Source organism: Tiliqua scincoides, chromosome 4, assembly GCF_035046505.1.
Source record: "Tiliqua scincoides isolate rTilSci1 chromosome 4, rTilSci1.hap2, whole genome shotgun sequence".
Classification (NCBI taxonomy): Eukaryota; Metazoa; Chordata; class Lepidosauria; order Squamata; family Scincidae; genus Tiliqua; species Tiliqua scincoides.
Genome location: NC_089824.1, coordinates 44,246,638 through 44,266,760, shown reverse-complemented (window position 1 = coordinate 44,266,760; position 20,123 = coordinate 44,246,638).

Sequence of the window (20,123 nt, the reverse complement as noted above, 5' to 3'; positions counted from 1 at the left end):
AATTGCATTTGGTAATGACTGTTTTAATGTGGACATGGCAATGGCATTTTGTCTCCCACAGATCTGCCAGTCTAGTTCATCCTTACAAATCTTGAATTGTTCCCATATGAAAGAAAATAGCAACTGGGGCTTGAATACTTTAGTAAGCTTGAAATACAGCACTGTGTGAGGCTTAAAGAGGCCATCTTCTCCAGGTACTGCACTGTGTCTACTTATATATTAGTTCTTTCTATCATCCAGGTCACAATACATCAAGAGCAGAAATTCCAGGGATCGTTAAAGAATAAATTTATTATTTTGGTCCTGGAGATGTACAAGAAAGTAGAGAGAAAGGAGTGGGGGCAAAGAGAAAGGACAATTGCCCTTCACTTTTGAGATGCATCTCAATAGACAGCATATTGTTAGAAAGGGTACTTGCACCCTGTCTTTTTCTGATGAACGTACTTCCAGCAAGCAACTTCTACATTGCATAAGCCTTCAAGAAAGAAGCAAAAACCCAGGTTCTCATCAAAAATGACACCAGAACCAAAGTGTTATTTGTGCTACAGGTGACATCCTTTCTGTGTAGTGTTTCTTTAGCACCTGTAGTTTGATGTAGCCCACATGCTGTTGGTTTACTAGAAATGGGAAATTTCCTAGAAAAGGCAGGCCACGTAGTATTTTTCCCTATTTCAGCTATTCTCTCACCTGTAGCCCTTTTGGAATTGTATCACTGAATAGCCACACATAATCTATTTTTTATTTAAAGTCATTGTGAGTGAGTTTGAGCAACTCACCACACTGCATCACACCATGCCGACATTAATTTTCATATGATGGAAGCATATCTCCTTGTTAAAGAATTTTATGGGCCTCACAATCTGCCCGGATCCCTTAACCAATCACATGACTGATATGGGCAGCTATAGTACTAGGATGATGTCAGCATTCTGAACCATAGGAATTCTCAACAGAATTCCAGCCAGTATATATTTCTTTCTCTTCCGCTTTCTAACTGAGAAATCAATGTTCATTTTCCTTTATCTTTTAGACCATAATACTACTGTTTAATATTTGCATAATATGTGCTAACCATTGTAATAATATATTGTTTCATATACAGTGCATACATGGTTACAATACATCAGCAACTACTTATTGTGTTTTCAAAACATGTTTTTGGAATTAATTTTCTCTTTTTGCATATAATTCAGATTTGCACCTCTTATCAAGGGAGCGAGCAAGTGCACAAATGTTATGCGATATTCTCATTGTACACACAAAGAACCAGGGCTGAAAAATACAGACCTAAATGTGGTTTACAGATGCATGCTCATCACTTGGTTACTGCTGAATGAAGTACGTAGTGACTAGCATGTACAAATGAATCATCGCAGTCCAAGCACCACTTATTGAACTCCAATATACTTTGGACAGCCTGCCACACTGCTAGCTCACCTCCACTTGTATTATTATATCATTAGAGCAATTACTTAGAACTAGTTCACACATACATATTCAAGAACCTTTCTTGCCCTGATGGGAGGAGAAAGAATTAGGCTGTGATAATGTGATTTAACAGTTCAGCATGATGTTATTTGGCTGTAATGTAGAGGCTAAGAGACTGAACTCTGAATCAGAATTTGCCTGGTTTGGCTCTCACCATGAACTCATGCCTTAGAGAAGCCACTCCCCCTCAAACCTAAGTTGCCATGTGGGGATAATATTTATGTTACAGGGAAGTTGAAAGGACTCTATCAAGGTAACACATGAAGAGCTTTGCAAAAAGATCAAAAAGCGCTACCTGCGATACAATGCAAATACTATTGTATGAGTTTTTTGACTAAAGTTTACAGTTTTAATCATTTTGTGTAAATAACTCTTTGTGTATACCTGAAAAGTGGTACAAAATACCTGAAAGAAATACCCATAAACACTTGTTTATTAATCAATCTTGTAGATCAGTACAGAGCGAGTTTTGAGCTAAAACTCATGAAATTTGCTATGACCTATGTGTGTTGAGTGTAAAACATAGACATTTATGAAACCCTTTGAATTTGATAATCTGATTTTATCTGGCTATCTCCTCAACCCAAAAGGATCTCTGTCCCATCTCCCACCCTCCCATTGCCCTCCTGCTCCCATCCCTCACCCATGCCTTAGGTGGTCCAATGTGGAGGTACCATCTCAGTTGGTCCTGCTGCATGGTAGTGAGGCAGAAGGCACTTGATTCTGGGCCTGCCCAGCACCGAATGTTGCCAGAAGCCTCTGCAGCTGGCTGCATCAGTAGGGGCAGTCATTGTAGTACTCCAGCATGCTTTGTGCTGTGACAGCTGACACCCAGTCTGCTCAGCCGTGGTCAGACCTGAGCTCAGTCATTGTGGCTGGATCTGCTCCTGGGCCATGAATGGGAACCTTGGAATGTTCTTCAGGAAGGTCATGTGGATAAGTTGACCCAGGTTTTAAGGGTAAATTTTTAGACTAAAATTTCTAGATTAATGCATGAGCATAAACAGTCAGTCAAAATCAGAGTGCACTTTCAGATCACCACACTTAACCTCAGTACAATGCTGTTCAATAGAGCCAATTCATGCTTTCTGCTGGTGCTATCAGCTATGGAGTAATCATGTTAGTCCGGTCAGCCTAACATCTATACCAGGTAAGATGGTGGAATGCCTCATCAAAGATAGGATCTCAAAACACATAGATGAACAGGCCTTGCTGAGGGAGAATCAGCATGGCTTCTGTAAAGGTAAGTCTTGCCTCACGAATCTTATAGAATTCTTTGAAAAGGTCAACAGGCATGTGGATGCGGGAGAACATGTGGACATTATATATCTGGACTTTCAGAAGGCATTCGATACGGTCCCTCACCAAAGGCTACTGAAAAAACTCCACAGTCAGGGAATTAGAGGACAGGTCCTCTCATGGATTGAGAACTGGTTGAAGACCAGGAAACAGAGAATGGGTGTCAATGGGCAATTTTCACAATGGAGAGAGGTGAAAAGTGGTGTGCCTCAAGGATCTGTCCTGGGACTGGTGATTTTCAACCTCTTCATAAATGACCTGGAGACAGGGTTAAGCAGTGAGGTGGCTAAGTTTGCAGATGACACCAAACTTTTTCGAGTGGTGAAGATCAGAAGTGATTGTGAGGAGCTCACGAAGGATCTCTCCAGACTGGCAGAATGGGCAGCAAAATGGCAGATGCGCTTCAATGTCAGTAAGTGTAAAGTCATGCACATTGGGGCAAAAAATCAAAACTTCACATATAGGCTGATGGGTTCTGAGCTGTCTGTGACAGATCAGGAGAGAGATCTTGGGGTGGTGGTGGACAGATCGATGAAAGTGTCGACCCAGTGTGCGGCGGCAGTAAAGAAGGCCAATTCTACGCTTGGGATCATTAGCAAAGGTATTGAGAACAAAACAGCTAATATTATAATGCCATTGTACAAATCAATGGTAAGGCCACACCTGGAGTATTGTGTCCAGTTCTGGTTGCCGCATCTCAAAAAAGACATAGTGGAAATGGAAAAGGTGCAAAAGAGAGCGACTAAGATGATTACTGGGCTGGGGCACCTTCCTTATGAGGAAAGGCTACAGTGTTTAGGCCTCTTCAGCCTAGAAAAGAGACGCCTCAGGGGGGCATGATTGAGACATACAAAATTATGCAGGGGATGGACAGAGTGGGTAGAGAGATGCTCTTTACACTCTCACATAACATCAGAACCAGGGGACATCCACTAAAATTGAGTGTTGGGAGAGTTAGGACAGACAAAAGAAAATATTTCTTTACTCAGTGTGTGGTCGGTCTGTGGAACTCCTTGCAGCAGGATGTGGTGATGGCATGTGGCCTGGATGCCTTTAAAAGGGGATTGGACAAGTTTCTGGAGGAAAAATCCATTATGGGGTACAAGCCATGATAGTACATGGCTTGTACATTATGGGGTACAAGCCATGATATGCGCAACCTCCTGATTTTAGAAATGGGCTATGTCAGAATGCCAGATGCAAGGGAGGGCACCAGAATGAGGTCTCTTGTTATCTGGTGTGAGATACAGGAAGCTGGACTAGATGGGCCTATGGCCTGATCCAGTGGGGCTGTTCTTATGTTCTTATGTAATGCAGAAACACAAAGCAGTGATTGGGTGAATGCCTGCAGTGCAGCCCAGGTGGGCAAAACTGGATTATATTTTTCCAACAAATTTGTTCAGAGGCAAATTCTTAGCAAATCAGGTGGAAATGTCATTGGAAGCACAATGGAATCTTTCTCACAAACCTTCGATGAGCCTCCATCCCACATACCTATCTGCCTGCCTCCACATCCCTTTCTTCTCAATCCCTAATTTGCTATTTCAGGGAGAATAAGGGGAGGGAGTTCCTTTCCACATCTCCTCCAGCTATGAGCAGGCCCCAGGAGTCCTGAAATGTTCAGACCCACAATGTTCATCTCAAATATGAACTGTGCACTGTGGGGTCCCCAATTTCTGGAATTTCAGAGTCAGAAAATATGAAATGTAGTATCATTAATGATATCGGGCTGCGATTATGCTCCTTTCTGTCATGCAAGACCAGACAGATGGAAGCTCTGCACATACAGTCAGACTCCCTACCCCCTTTGTCAGGTGCATAGAAGCATATATGTGTGAGGAAACCTTGACACTTTTGAGAAACCCCTTTCTGTAAATCACACCAACAAATAGAAGCCCCATGGCTACTTTTTAATTGGTGCCATGAGTGGAGGCAAGTTATTAAAAATAGATGCACGCAGTAGTTGTGAAACATGCCCATTTCCTGGCAAAGGCTATTCAGGCTGTTTCCTCAGGCTGTTTGGAAGGAACCAAGGTTTTTGCTTGTAATTGTTGCTTGCAAACAAGTGTAAAAATTGTGGAAAAATTACTTTCTGGCATATTTTGGATCCAAACTACATGTATGCTAAATGCTCTCTCTCTCTCTCTCTCTCTCTCTCTCTCCAAAGTGCAGCCATGAGGGCCCCTTATCCAACAGCTATCCAGTTATCCAACTGGATGGAGGGCAGGTGGAACTAGCCTTTTCCCTTTTTCCATTGAGAACCTCTCCAGAAGCTGCTATTGGCTGTGAAAAGCATATCAGGGGACCCCCCCCACACACACACACGCACACCATTAGCAGTTTCCAAAGAGAGGGGTTTTCAGCAGAAAAACATTTAATCTGTAACTGGTCTCCCTGGTTGTTGTTTTTTCCCTTTTGCAAGTGTGTCAGTATTCAGTTCCGTAAAACCAATTTTTAAAAAAACAACTATATTTACTACTTCTACGCAAATACTGTATATATATTTTCAATAATTTAAAAAATTTAAATAATTTTGTTATATCAGATATATTACAAGATGTTGGTGACCTCTGTAGATTATAATACATATTAATCTGTAGCTGATATTGTTAGTAGGTAGATATTTTGAACATCTTTGGGGATAGGTGGACCCATGCCAATGTCTGAGGAGGTGGGGGTCCAATCAGAGGAGAGAGAAGGATGGTGGGATACTCAGCTCTCACAGTGGGAAATAGGGTAAGAATAGATAGAGGCAGGAATGGTGCTGCAGTTGCTATAGTGATGACATCATTGGTTCGTCTTTCCAAGATGTCCAAGATGTTTCTAAGAGTGGACATTTTATGGGATCAATCCTCCACACATGTGTGGGAAGTCAGGTCTTATATGACCAGTTAGGACCAGGTCTTATGTGACAGGTAACAAGGCAGCTGACTCAACTCCTAGCAAGGGAAATAGCCAATGAAGCCTGAGAAGGTAAGATGGAAATAGATGAAGTTAACCTCTCTCCCCCCTGTGAGTCTGAGGCATCAAGGGGCACATCCAGAGGTGACATTATAATTGACATTTTCCTAGGGCCTGGGCTTATAGATCATTTTCTTTTATTATGGTATTTTCCTGAAGTCTAGTAAGAATGGCACAGTGTATTTCATTCATATAACATCTGTGCTTCATAAGACCATTACAGTTTCATTGACCAAAACCTGACAATTTCCGTATGTCAGTGACTAAGCACTTTCAAATTTAAGTAGAGGAGTAATTTGACCTTATAGGAATATCAGAGAAGCACAAGAACCCTACTGGATCAAACCAAGGTCCCAGTTAGTCAACTATAATCTTTCTTCCCACATGGTTTATTCCAAGCACCTATTATTAAGAGGCACAGAGGTGCCAGTTAGAAGCCATGACCAATAGCTGGTGACAAGACCTCTCCTCTGAAAACTCATTTTGAAAGGGATTTCCAAATCAAGGTATGTCGACTTGGCCCAAGACAAGGAGGTGCTTCAAGCAACACTCACATGTTCCATCTTCTCCCTTTTTTGTTTTAAAGATGTGTGTGTCAGCATACAACCACCGAAACAAGACTTACCTCTGCTTCATCGAATTGGGCTGACTGTGAACAAGCTGGAAGTGGGCAAAGACTTCTTCTCCCAGTTTATTCCCACCCACCCTGTTTTGAAGAAGTGGCTTGATGGACACTTCCTGGAAGAGTCAGCAATGTTTCAATTGCTTTCCTGGAAGGGGATCAATCAGGATTGAATCATACTCCTGTTCAGTGGCTTCACTAGGGTTTACAAGAACCCCCAAGAAGGACCTCCTCCCTTGCAGTGGGTGGGGCAATGACCTGGGTGGTGTGGTGATGTACCATTGTCCCACCCCACTGGTATTTTGGCTATACCTTTTGATAGAACACAGATATTTCACTCTGGTTTTTTCCATTGCATTCTGCTGTAAATTATGCATTGAATGGTATATAACATGATGGCATTATTCCCAATAACCGTGATTTTAGTGATTCCGGTCACTACTGCATGTCACTTTCCCTTTGTGCATCACCTGGTGCGGCCCGCGCTCCTGTACCTCCCTAGTAATGCCACTTCCTCTGCTTCTTTCTCCAGCCCCACCACGACGATTGCTTGATTGTAGCAGCTCATGAGAAATAGGTTTGACACTTAATCCTTTGATTCTCTTTTTGCTTGTTCTCCTTTCAGGAAAATGAGTGAGAAGAGGATTAGAGTGTCCAGGTGAAGCAGGTGGTTGGTTGGTTGGCTGGTGGAGGTAGTGGAGCATGGGGGCCCCTGCCAGTTTGCTACTTTGACTGACCCCAGTGCTTGAAGCAGTTGCCTCATTTGCCCTCATGGATGGGCCAGTCCTGAAGGTGTGGTTTAAACACTATCCATATGAAAACTGAAATAAAAAAAATTCATTGTTAGCAAACAGTTCTTTTCTGTTGCAGTAATACCTTGCTTCTTTGGGATCAATTAAGATTTTCAAGCTCTTCAATAGAGTCTTGGAGCCAGACCTTGCCCTGAGCTGCAGAGATGCTTTACTAATTGCACTGGCTCTGTCCCTGCCTAGTTTTAGGTGTTTGATATATGGTTCAAAAAACTGGCAAGCGGTGCTGACTGCTTTAATAGGTATAATTAGTTCCCTCTGGTGTTTTATTTTTTTCATTTGCATTGTTTTCTTTATGAGAATGGGAAGCTAAAGTGCAGTTAAGGGTCCAATCCTATCTAATTTTCCAGTGCCAGTGCGGCTGTGCCAATGGGGCATGCATTGCATCCTGTGATGGGTATGCAGTCACAGAGACCTTCTCAAGGTAAGGGAACAGTTGTTCCCTTAGCTCGGGGCTGCATTACGGCTGCACCAGTGCTGGAAAGATGGGTTGGACTGGACTCCTTGTCACATCATGATCAAACATCTTCCCTAGTTCTTTTTATTTGTTTCATTTTTCTTTTTGATCAAAACATGCCTTGTTGTGTGTGGTTTCACTGCTTGGGTGCGCTGGGATCCATAGTTTTCTAAATGCAGCAGCTTTCTTTGCATTTATTCATTGTCATGTCTCAGGAAGAGGGAGCAAGACCAGAGGGTAACTGAGAAGAAAGCTGAGCAGGTAAACAAGTTCAAGAAAATGTCAAATTGCTGCCCTGGGCACTGGACATCCAGGGCACTTGACAGCTGTATAAAGAACTTAGAAATCCTGGGAAAACTTCAGTAGGTACAAACCTTTAGGTGAAACATTTCAGCAAGATCTCCCTTTTGCCACTGCTGTTGTGTGCACAGGCCAAGTATGTGGAAAGTTGGGAAGGAATACTATCTTGGGATAAGTCTTCTCTGGCTTGGGATACAGTTTGACTGGAGAAGAATTTGTAAGGGCCACAATGCTCATCTTGTATTGAAGGCAAGTATTACAAGTCCCCAAAGGTTGTATTTTAAACTGAGAAACTTCACTGATATCATTGAACTGAACTAAGTGACTTGCAGCCCAATCCTAACTAAGGGCCCAATCCTATGCAGTGTGTACTGGCTCAGTGCCATTGCACACTACTGCAAACATGCCATAAGGCATGTTTGTGGAGTTTAGCACCAGCCCAGCACCAGAGCTGGCCCATCGCGAGCCTGCACTGGGACAGCGCCGGTCGGAGGTTGGTGATCCGCCGTCAGGTGCTCTGTGTGAAGCGCCTCACAGCGGAGAGGTAAGTTGGGGTGAGGGGTGAGGTGGGGAGGAGCTGTTCCAGGGCAGGTGGAGGGTGAGGAGAAGTTGTGACAGGGGGAGGGAGCAAGGCAGGAGGAGGGCAGGACTGGCAGAGTTCAGCTTCGCCAGATCTGGAGCCCTGTGTTGGGCCGTGCAGCCCAACACAAGGCTTCTTGACTCTGCGCTGGCTAAAGAGCCGCTGCAGAGTCAAGCAGCCGCATTGTGGGGCTACTGTCCTTACTTGGAGGAAGGGGATGAATGTCCCCTTCTCCTAAGGAGCTACTGGTGGCTGCCTGGTTGTGCTTAGGATGCCGCGGCAGCCATTTTTGGCGCTGCAGCAGGCCCACGCACTGGGCAGCTCAGAATTGGGCTGTCAATACCCTCCCCATTGACGCACTCATGTCACTGGAGTATATGCTGCAACCTGTGAGGGGGGACAGTCCTGGAGGTTTCCTCTGAGTAAGGGAACATTTGTTTAAGGGAGCATTTCCCATGAGACTCGTTTTAGGTTCTGATGCCAACCTGAATATATTTAAGCCTCTAAAAATTGCACGAAGACTTGTGAAAGGGCTCAGAACATTGCCAAATCCCCCAACCCTCCTCCATGCAAAACTTTAGGGGGAAAATTATTACCTTTGGATACATCCGGAATTATAGCAGAAGATGCTATAAAATGTTTTAATCAACTCATTCACTTTTTCTAAAATGTAATTTTTCCCCAAGAGTAGAAGGATGCCTTTGTTTAAGGAACTGATTCTCCTGATGAGTTGATTATATTTGCTGAATGTATTGAAACATCGGGCTTTGGTTAATTTTCTCACACTATTTTCCTTTTTTCCCCATAACATTTTCACTTTGCAGCCACTTTCTTTTACATTTCCTGGGCATTTCAAGCGATAATTCATTTTGTTTATAGCTGCCAGCGATACTTCCAAAGTCAGGGAGAGGGGGACACCAGGGAATGTTTGCAAAAGAATCACCTCCTCCAGCTACACATGCACACAGTAGCTGATGCACCTAGCCTTGGTCAGCAAATCAGCAGTAACAATAATCAGCTGTTTGGAGGGGGCTATTTAAATAGATAAATTTAACTCCATGCCCCCCTCCCAAATAACAGATTAATGGCACAATCCTAACCGACTTTCCAAAACTGAGGTAAGGGCAATGCAACTCTGAGGTAAGGGAACAAGCATTGCCTTACCTTGAGGAGCCCTCCATAACTGCAGGATGCAGGATGCAGCACATGCCCCACTGGCACAGCTATGCCAGTGCTGGAATGTTGGTTAGGAATGGTCCCTAATCCTATCCAACTTTCCAGCACTGATGCAGTCATGCCATGGGGCTTGCACTTCATCCCGTGGCATAGGGGCAGTCACTGATGCCACCTCAAGGTAAGGGCGTATTTGTTCCATTACCTAAGGGCTGCATTGTGGCTGCACCAGCACTGGAAAGTTGAATAGGATTGGGCCCTAAGAGTGCTATCCAGAGCACTTGATTGGTTGGTGCAGGTCCCCTGACCTGGCCCAAGAGTGTTGTGAATATGCCATAAATCACATTCACAACTACTCTTGAGCTGGCTGGGCCAGCCTGAGAACGTGTGCCCCTCCCTGGCCAGATACAGAGCTAGAAGGGGTACATAAGTGCTTGCTGAGGCAGGACAGCACAGGGGTTAGTGGGAGTGAGTGGCAAGAAGGTGGAATGGAGGTGGGGAGGGATTTTTTTGGGTGGGGGAAGGCAATCTAGGAGGTGGAGTGAACCTGGGAGGGGGATGGGATTGGCTGCGGTAGTGCAAGTTGAATCCTAACCCGCATACCTGGTTCAATCAGCCTTACACAGGCTGCTTGGATTTGCGCTAGTAAGATTGTTGGCACAAATCTGAGTAGCCCCGTAACTGGCTGGGACATTGCTTGGGGTAAGGGGCAAAATATCCCTTTACTCTGAATTCCGCTCCAGCTGGCACCTACCTTGACATTCGATACAGTGTAGGCCACTCGTCCTGTCTGTTCCAGCACAGGTTAGGATTGTGCTATCATGTTGTTACCAACCAGGTGAGGGCCAAATTAATTAGATATTGGAGATCAATGATTGGATTTCCTGTCTCTTTAATTTATAGGGAAGGGGAAGGAAAAGTCTAAATTGCATTGTGACCTTAATGTCTTGTGAAGAAAGTGTAGCCTTTTCTCCACATGTCATTTTGCTGATGAAATTCTCTCCTTGCCCCGGCTTCAGGGAAAACATACAAGTGTACATCAGGAAGATGACCCGGGATGGAAAGGGTTATTTCTCATCTATTCTTTGCCCCCATTTGTACAATTTGCCCCCATTGTGTCTGCTTTCTAAAAATAACATTTTTAGAGAAGAGAAAGGAGATTTGACCATTTAGTCTTCAGTGAGACTTTTGTCCAGAGGAATCCAGTGCTCTTACCTTCAAAAGATGCTCTGAACTATCACAGAGAGCTGCCTTATACCAAGTCAGACCACTGGCCTGTCTAGTACAGTATTGTGTACATTGACTGGTGGCAGCTCCTCATGGCTTCAGACAGAGGTCATTTCCAGCCATTCCTGGAGGATTAAATTTGGGATTTTCTGCATGCAAGTCAATACTATGCTAGTGAGGTAAGCCCCTCCCCAAATTACCTCCTGTTTTAAAAGCAAAGTCAAGTTATTGCTACCTTGTAATGCAAAACAAAACTTGTTGAATGCTATTAAAATTCTTTTGAGCATGACATCGTACTGTGATGCCCCATCCCTATTGTGATGTCCCACTCCATCCCTATTTTTTACCATTGCAATAAGCAAGTTGGCTCTTCAGTGTTTGTTTTTGTTATCTTTTGCCATTGCTCCTCAAGATGCTACAATAACATGGTAGCAGGGCATGAAGAAGGATGAGTAAATGCAGCAGAGACATAGATAACTGACAGATCTCCCAAGTGATCTCTGATTCAGAGGTCTGTGCAGACATTCCGTTTCATGTAATTACCTCTGCATTCCCTGAACACTCAATGCTGTCAGTACTGTTGCAGTTACCACTATGTTTATCGCAAATATATATATATATATATATATATATATATATATATATATATATAGAGAGAGAGAGAGAGAGAGAGAGAGAGAGAGAGAGAGAGAGAGAGAGAGAGAGATGCTCACCTTTCATTTTGACTTCAGTCAGATCTCCCAAATTCAGTTTACACATGTTCTGTGCTTTCCAACATGTCCAGAAAATAAATAGGGTTCTGTAAATATTGCATCTTACAGCCCAATCCTATGCATAATTGGGCTGTCGCAAAATGAACATTGGCAGTGTGAGGAGCTCTCTGTCAGCAGCCATTTTGGGAGTGCTGCCACAAGAGGCAGCAACACTCCCTGTCCATCACTGGAGCCCACCCTGCCACAGCTGCCAGGCAGGGCAGGGGGGGAAAGCTGGGTGGGGAGGGGGCAGGGTGGATGTGGGATTTGGGTGGATCTGGCTACAGTGGCACACACCAGATCCTATTGCCTTCGTCAGCGGCCTCCCCACCCCTTTCTCTCCTTAGCCTTGCTGATGTAGTTCCAAGGAGACCCATTATAGTGTGGGAGGCTAGCAGAGGAGTTTTAAATCTTTCCTCTAAAGCCTCCCGATCTGCCTCCCCCAAAATCAAATAGAGTGCGGTCCTTTTCAGTGCAGCTGCATCAGCAGGGAGGGAGAATCAGACTTGGTTAAAAGTGTTTTTTATCACTCTTTTTTATTCTCACTGTTCCTGTGAATGGTGTTTGAAATGAACATCTCTTTTCAAATTCATAACTTTCATTTGAGCATCCCTTTGTTTAGACAAATATCTGAATCTGAGATGGCTCAGACTTGCAGATCACGATCATTACCCATTTTAGGGTTAATGTTATGTATCAAAAAGTAGACACTCCAAAGCTTCAAAAGGCGATTGTGGAAATGTATATTATATTATGTATTGTTCATGGTGACTAATCCATGTCCTAATAATCAAAGAATAGGCAGCTCAGTAAGAGTGCTACTTGGACTCCTGCATATTATCACGACTTGGAAAGGTTGTTTAGAAGCAGAGTAGGATGGCAGCAGTTTATTATGTGTGACATGATAAAGGCCTGATCCTTGAAAATCTTGCATTGTTTGCTTCAGGACTGCAATGGCAGGTCAATTTGTTTTGCTTTTCATAACAGCAGATGCAAAGATTTTGCTTCCTGCTTGGTTAGTAGCAAAAATAATGGATGTTCCACAAACTGATGTTCAGATGGAGCAAACACAGGGACTAGATTATTAACTTCTCAGCAGGGAAGATGCTGCTACAATCAGAAAGCTTCCAGATTTCTTCCCTTATGTGATCCATTATGAGACATGTGGCTTTTTGCCTTCCCCGTACCTATTTGTTTGTCTGATTTCAGTGGCACAGCCACACTGGGGGTTGTTAGGCTTGGTCTAATAATCCAAATCAATTGAGCCTGACTATATTGAAACATACACAAGTGTTAAGCAGATAATCTAAAGATGAAGTCATAGCAACAGCTTGAAGGAACTTAGATGTATCTGATGGTTCAATCCTATGGGCACACTCTGAAGTAGGAGCTCACATTCCCACAATGCAATGTGCTTTACGGAGTTGCAGAAGGTGACACGCCATTCAGTGCAGCCTGGTAAGGAGCTCTGGCTCTGGTGAGTTGGTGTGGAGGGCAGACGGGAGATAGGAAATGGGTGAAATGAGGCTGGGATGGGAAGGAATGAGACCAGGATAGGGAAAGGGGTTTCTCAAGGCTGGAAAAGGGGCAATATCAACAGCAGTAGTGCTGTGGATATCCTGTCTCCCTTCCCGGCCTTGATCCGCCTTCCCAGTTCCACTTAGGGTGCAGTCCTAACCCACTTTCCAGCACTGACATAAGGGTAATGCAACTTCAAGGTAAGGGAACAAACATTGCCATACCTCGAGGAGGCCTCCGTGACTGCCTCCCAACTGCAGGATGCAGCACATGCCCCACTGGCACAGCTATGCCAGTGCTGGAAAGTGGGTTAGGATTGTGCCCTTAGATATGTGCCAACCAAGGAGACCCATTTGGAGAATGGAGGCTTATTCCAGGGCAAGGGAACAAATGTTCCCTTACTCTGTCCCTCCCCTCCGAATGCAGCATGTGCTCTAGTGGCATGACTGCATCAGCAGGGTGTAGTTTAGATAGAACTGGGTTGCCTGGTAACTATTCCCAAAACCCTTTCCACCCAATGCTACACTGGGAACCCCTATGCAAAAGAGAATGTTACCTCTAAAAAACAACCCCAAACATACCAGGATCAAATGACACAGTGGAGAATGCCTAAGACCCTACAAAAGGATCCACACCATGTTCATTCATGTAAAACAAGGACTGCAGATGTATATTGAAATTGTGTTGGTTTTCCTTGACCTTTTTACACAATGTTTGCTTCAGCAAAACACTGAAATTCAGAGTGACTTCTGCATGACTGGCATCTTGTAGTGAGCATGGGGAATGCCTTGGAGAAGAGATACATGGCATTCAAACGATGCTCTTTGCATTCCCTGTTGGGCACTGCTGCATCCAGCCAGGAATATTCAGCTGCTATCTGCATGCAGCCTTGGTTATTTCTCATTTTGCCCTCAGAAATTATTGTCCAAAATTGCAGTGTTAAGTTCAAACGGATGCACCTGTTTCCAAAAGAGAAAAGATGATCAATTTTATCAGTGTTCTAGCTTAGACTGTGCATTATTCCAACATTCTAACAACCCAGTCCTTTGGTTTTCCCCACCATAGCATGTAGCCACGCCAAAATAGTCTCGTACATGCTATGGTGAGAGGGGCTGATTGGGAGGCATGGGAGGGGAAAGGGAAAATATTCTCTTTTACCCTCCAGAAACCCCTCAAACATCAGTGGGTGTCCTGCACCAGCTAAAGAGCTAAGGAGACAAAGGGGGGGTGTTGGTTCACTCTGGAGGGGAGAGCATCCGAGGTGGGTTGCCTGCTCCAGGTGCCACCCCTCCTTCCTCCAAAACACCCCTGGCCTTCCCCCCATTCTGACCACCCCCTTGCCCTGTTTTGCCCACCCTGCCAACTCACCTCACGTTGGTGTGGCTTCATTTTCCTGCCACTGCACATGGGACTCCAGCAGCTAGGCACTTGCATTTGCAAAGCCAGAATCGCTAGTTCCAATGGCAATGTACTGTATAGGATTGAGCTGTAAACCAGTTTTGATTCAAGTAAACCAGAATGTTTAATTGATCACAGCCTGTTTGCTTCTACATAAATGTCGATCAATTCAGTGCTATTCCCTTCTTCATGTTCAGAATACAGAAGTGTTTCAAATCTAGAGGCAGCCCATGGGGAGAGCTCTGCACCCCAGTGCCATTTCTTTTGAATCTGTATAATCTACAGAAGACCAGTTCTGTTCCAACATGGTGTCAGCATATTGTATTATTTTCTAAGTGCCTGGATGCATAAAACAAACTTTCCTTTCAATAACTGTTGGCAGTTGAGTGTACCCTTCAGCAACAAAAAGATAAAAACAAGGTCTTGGTGAAGTCAGTTCCTAAACAGATGGCTATAAAAGGTATTCCAAATGTTTGAGCATCTGCTTTGCATTTTTTCAGTAGAAGTTGGTTATTATAATTGATATAAAGGGAACTCTCTTCAGAGAAACAGACTACATAACTACACAAAAGTGTAACATAATACTTGAAGGCAACTGGAGAAAGTAAATAGATTCCTCATGTAACTGCCATGCAGTGAAATAGTTTCACCATTAATAGCAGTGGTTGGCACCCAACTGTCTGTTTAGAGAATTCTAATTCCTTATTAGCATAAACACCCATGAAGCTGCAGAATGAAATTGGTTTGTTACTGAATGCTGATTAACGAATTCCAGCTCTCCATGCTGTTTAATTAGTCAGCAAGAACTGTAAATTTCATAACAATGTGTGTCACTTTCTATTTGACTCACAAGCAGAACTGCACCTTCCTCAATAAGCAAGGCTGGCTTGAGTGGACACTTTGGAGAATCACCTCCATGAATGCCTTCCTATCTGGGCAGGTCCAGAGAGAGTCACAGCTCATTCCTAACTAAACCCCCCCCCCCGCTGCATTCTGCAAGGGAGTTTTGCATGCTGGAGGTCTCAATGAAGTAAGGATGCATTTGTTCCCTTACCCCTGGGTAAGCCCCAGCAGATTCAATAGGTTAATGGGGCTGCATCAGCTATATCACTGGCACAAGTCCACATTGATCCATGTCAGAAGGTCTGGAAAGGGGGATAAGATATGGTACCCTGATCCTGCCTCCTCCTGGGCCCAATCTACCCACCCTTGTTGCCACACTCCCCCTGCCCCATTCCTCTCCTTCCCTGCCCTCCCCTGCAGTTCCACCACCCCTGCGCTGCACAGTGCTCGACTTACCTGCTCCAGTAGGTATCCATGCACATGCTGGCACCATGTGCATGCTGGCAACAGTGCAAAAGCCTGGAGCACTGGCAGAGTGCACACGTCATCAGTGCACCACTTATATAGGATTGGGCCAGTACTCTGCCAACACCACACAAAGTCTACAGGCAGAGAAGTGGACCCAAGAATCAGCATTGGACCCTTCTGAGGGCCTTGAGCCTTCAGCATCTGCCCAATAATGCTGACTCCTGCCAGTGAAGCTTCTTCTTGAATGAACTCATGCCCTACTACATTGGTATAAGGTTGGTGGTGGTGTGTACTTGAACTACAATTCTTTTCTGCATCCATTTAACTGGATCCTGAGCCAGGGAAGTTACTACTGGATTCCTTAGAAGAGTGTATCTCTTTTTGCTGTCCCTCCTCATGTCTTCCTACTGTTAGTCCCAAGCCAGTGATCTTTTAAGGCTTCAATCATATATGCACACTTATCTGAGAGAAAATCTGATTGCAGTGAATGGGGATTGCTTCCAAACAGACAAGCATATGATTGTACTTTAGGGAGCCTCTTCTGCACTCTTGCCCACTCCTGATCTCATGCTTCTTGAGGACAAAATCAGATGCATATTGTTTGTAGTCAACATATCTTCTGGTAGTGTTCACATCACCATGGGATATGTAGAAGATGTTGGTGTCACCTTGAGGCCCTGAACACCTGCTTTACTTTATACTATTTTAGTTAATGTGGTAGTATAGAATGGTTCTAAAATGCAAGTGACTATATATAATTTTCTGATATCGAAAAGAATGTGACATTGCTTATGCCTTTCAGATGTTGCACAGAACACACAGATATCAAAGGTTGGGGAGTGCAGTTCCACTTCTTCCTCCACATGCATTTGCTCTCTCTCTCTCTCTCTCTCTCTGTGTGTGTGTGTGTGTGTGTGTGTGTGTGTGTGTGTGTGTGAACTCAATGGGACCTATTTCCAGGGAAGTGTGTAAAGTATTGTAGCCTTAGTTAAAACAAAAAACAAAAAAAAAAACCCAAACTTCTCACTTTTGGCTTTAGAATTCTTAATCAATGGACCTTTCATTTACTAACCATGTGGATTTCCAGTAACTTTTCTTTATGCAACAGCCTAACTTAACCTCTGTTCATTTTACTTATAAATAACTTTGTTATTCTATTCCTTGATAAGTGCCTGTGGACAGTATTATGATTTGGGGGGGAGGGGGCTGGCTGATTTCATTCACTTTAGCATGTTAATTGCACACCTCTTCCCAACTTCTTGAGTAAAGCATTTAAATCATGACTTGATCTGATGTGACTTTAAGCATTATTCCACAGAAGGAAGGCTTTAGGGCTAGATACTTTGAAGGACTTTGAATCAAAGTCCTTTGAATGCCAGGGTTTAATTCTCTAAAGATCTCCAACAATACATGTTTGTGTTTTTGCCAAATAGTTTTTTCTTTAACTCCCCAGAGTGCACTTTCCATATTCATAGCTATAATTTCACTGTAAGTAAAATATTCTAATCTCTCGGTGAACTAATTAAAACGTATTTGTGAAACATTCATTCAGTAATAATGGACTACGGTGCTTAGCATTCATTTAGTCATTTAATGAGAATGGGTCCAATCAAAACAAAAATGATGCCACATAATAGCTCCTGGGCGCAGACCAACTGTTTTGAACATATTTGTTGCTAAGTAATGCTGATGTCTGATCCTAAAGACATGAATCCGTCACATTCCATACATCTAGGGAATTTTAAACATTTTTTGGAATCAACAATGCCACTTAAAGACAAAGACAGATTTTAATTCCCAAGGGGGCAGTGTTATGCTATTATATCCCATTACCAGCCATTATGTATTTGAAACTCTTAGCCATGGGCACTTATTGGTCAAATTAATTTCAATGGTTGAAAGGTGAAAAGTTATATAGTTGGATATGTAAAATTATGCCTTAATTAGCTGTAAGGCCTCGTGCTGCTGGAACACTAGTTCTGGCAGTGCATGGACCTCATGGACCTCATTGGGCCATAAGATATTTTTTAGAATCAAACACCATTTTTCCAATCAGAGTTTGAAGTCTTATTTCCTCAGGGCAGCGGTTTTCAAACTCTCAGGGAGTTTGAAAACTGCTCTAAGTCCTTGCGGGGGTGGGGGGAGGCAGCAGGGGCGAGGGGGAGGCAGCGACGTGACCCCCAGGATCGTGTTGCCCAGGGGGTGGCAGGGGCTTGGCTGTACTTACCAGAGTCTCCTGCAGCCTTCCAGGAGAGCAGGGAGCCCTGCGTGACCTTCTGCAGGGCTCCCTGAATCTTTGAAAGTGGAGCAATCGCGCCCCGCCTCCACTAAACTGGAAGTGGAGCGCGTTCAGTCCACTTTCACTTCTAAAGCTTTGGGGAACCCTGCAAACGGTTGCACAGGGCTCCCTGCACCCCTGGGAGGCTGCAGGAGGCTCTGGTAAGTACAGCCCAGTCCCTGCAGCCTCCTAAGCGATGTGATCCTGGGGATCGTATTGCTGCCTCCTCCCTGCCTCCTCGCTGGCCCCGCCCCCTAAGGGAAAAGAGGCCAGGGCCCTCAGGCTGGGGCATCGCAATGCCCCAGTTTGAAAACCCCTGCCTCAGGGTTATACTAGTGGCTCCCAAGTTTTTTTGACTGGTGGCTCCCTTGACCAACTGGGCCAGTGGCTGCAGTTCACCATTAAGGCTACAATCCTATATATTGTATAGGGTGGCAGGTTTTTCACAAGGATTCTGTGGCTACCCTGGCTGATTTCCATGGCTCTCTGGGCAGACGTGGCTCACAGTTTGGGAACCACTGTCCTAGACCTTCCTTCTGCCTGAGGAAGGGCTCTTTTCTCCTTCAGAGAATGTTTTCTTCCACAGGAGGAGGAAAGCCTTAGGACTCAATCCTCAGTATTAAGATGTATGTATGACTTCAGTGAAATAGCACTTTATGACTAATCTTATTGCTTAGTGACCAAATGATGGATGCCAAGTAATATCTTGGATTAATATAAGTCTTATGACCTCACTGAATTCAAATAAAGATTTTAAATAGTTGGTGTGTTGAATTGAAACCTAAATGGCTGTGGTATAATGCATAACAACCAGTTGAAGTGTATTGGCTTCAGTGAAGTCTATATGGAAGTGTCGTGGTGCTTGTCTGAATTAAACTTGGCTCCCACAAATGCAATTAGTCCATCACTTTTTATAAGCATCACAGTCACTCAGAATAGTAATATGGGGGGAGGGGGAGAAATAAAATGACAGTGCCTTTGATGAAGTGTTGAAAGCAGTGTAGGCGGAATCAGCAAAACAACGTACCTCAAGCTTCCAAAAACCTTTTCTCAGTAGTGTTAAAAATGAGATGGGTCTATCAAATACATATTGTGTGGCTAGGTTCTGTCACATGACACATTTTTAAACTTTCTTTCACTTTGTTATCCATTCTGTCAACAGGGGTAAAGCAACATTTTTCTGTAATTATTGAGGTGTCAAATTCCAAATTCCGATTTCAAAAAATGAAAGGAAAAGCTCAGCAACAACAAAAATTGGGCAATACCTGCCTTCAATTTAGAGAGAAGAAAATACAGGAAAAAAGCTTGTTGTTGTTGTCATGGTGCCAAAACCCACCAGATGTTTGGAGTGGGATTTTTAGGTGCTCATTAGTTTGAACCCTACTCAAGAGTTTAAGAACTGGGGAAATATTGCCTTATAATGTTTGATGTTCCTAGTAGTGCAGCTCATTGCAGTTGTGCAACTGGTACCTTGTCAATGCCTATATTGGCCAGGTATTTCTTAAGGGCATTGGGGCTGTGCCTGGTGCATCAAAGACAATAGGAGTGGTGGCTGCTCTCTTTCCCCAAAGTTGCTGTATTTCAATATCCAGGTCTTTGTATTTGGTGATCTTTTCTTATTGTTTCTCCTCGATTTGATTATCTCCTGGAATGGCCACATCAATAAGCATCCCTTGTTTCTTCTCAAACACAATTATATATGGTGTGCTGTGTTCCAATGTTTTTATCTGCCTGGAATTTGAAGTCCCATAAAATGTTGACTTGCTTACTTTTTATCACCTTTTCAGGCATGTGCTCCCACCATTTCTTCACTAATGTTGTTTCATAGTTGTTGCACCGTGGAGCATAGCAGCAACTTTATTGTGGCAATTTTTGTAATCTGTGTGATTTTGCTGCACCCACTAACAATGTGATATTCACCTTTTTCTTTGCAGGGCCTGCATTTGGCAT